At 39.8% G+C, this 1,311-nt stretch overlaps 1 non-coding gene across 1 annotated transcript; it reads left to right on the forward strand.

Moving 5' to 3' along the window:
* The first annotated feature begins 952 nt into the window (after window positions 1-952).
* Window positions 953-1,059, forward strand: LOC113764207. The gene has a single exon (XR_003467494.1). It is a non-coding gene; the product is annotated as a small nucleolar RNA R71 (small nucleolar RNA).
* Window positions 1,060-1,311: the final 252 nt, after the last annotated feature.

Genomic DNA, 1,311 nt, shown 5'->3' on the forward strand with positions numbered 1-1,311 from the left:
ACTACTTTGGTCTTTCCAACCTATTAGGAAAGGGAGCCGGATTAGTTTTGACTTCAATGATTGGGTCAGGGAGTACCACTAGATTTCTGCTGTTTATGTCCTCTGCCTCAAGTTCTTTCACAATCTTTTTTTTATCCTTGTCCTTTGGAGTCACGAGTTAGGTCCCTCAATTTTCTTCCCGCTCCTTAAGGTCGTTGCACTTACGTTCTTCGAGTTCTATTCAGGTTGAGACGACAATTTTACATGAATTTGGGATTTCAGACGATTGATTGATATTGCCATCTGACTTATCTGACTCTGCATCGCTTGCATCTAACCCATTTGATTTCTTATATTTTGTCGGTCAGATTCAATCTTTTGTTGACTAGCAATTAATTATTTCATCATTTCTTCTAAAGACGGGCTTGAGTTTGGAGGAGGTGGTAGCTGCTGAGGTTGGTATTGTTGTTGTTACTCTTGCTATCTATTCGATACAAAATTTGGTTGCCTATTTCTCCCATAGCTGAGATTAGGGTAATCTCTCCAGTCCGGATTGTATGTATTCAAATACGGATCATATGACTTTTTTGGTGCGGGTACGTGACCAGTCATGTTTACTTGCTCCGCACTCTCTTCTTGAATCATTGGACACATCTCTGTAGAATATTCCGTGGCAATACAAATCCCACACACCTTGGCTTGTGGTATATTTTCTACAGCCAATTACCTAACAAAAGATGTTAACTCGGATAACTGCTGTTGGATAGAGGATGTTTCTATCTCATTTATTCTATGAATCGGGACATCCTCCCTTGTACTAAACTGTTGCAAGTTCTCGTCCATTCCTTCAATCAACTCCCACGCTTCTCGAGAAATCTTGTTCACCAACACCCCTCCACTTGTAGTATCAATAATATTCCTATCTCTGAAAAATAGCCATTTGTAAAAGTACTAGATGAGTAATTGCTCACTTATTTGGTGTTGAGGGCATTTGATGCATAACTTCTTGAATCTCTCCCAGTAATCATAGAGCGACTCTCCTGGATGTTGTTAGATACCGCATATCTCCTTCCTCAAACTTGCAGCTCGAGATGCAGGAAAATACTTTTCTAGAAATTTTTTATTCAGCTGCTCCCAAGTGATGATACTACCTGGAAGTAGATAGTACAGCTAGTCTTTTGCTAAGTCCTTGAGAGAGAAGGAGAATGCCCTCATTTTTATCTGTTCTTCCGTAATTCCTGAGAATTTCATACTGTTGCAAACAACATCGAACTCTTGCAATTGCTTATGAGGCTCCTCACCTGATAAACCATGGATAGATGGTAAAAGATG

The sequence above is a fragment of the Coffea eugenioides genome, chromosome 2, assembly GCF_003713205.1.
Source record: "Coffea eugenioides isolate CCC68of chromosome 2, Ceug_1.0, whole genome shotgun sequence".
Classification (NCBI taxonomy): Eukaryota; Viridiplantae; Streptophyta; class Magnoliopsida; order Gentianales; family Rubiaceae; genus Coffea; species Coffea eugenioides.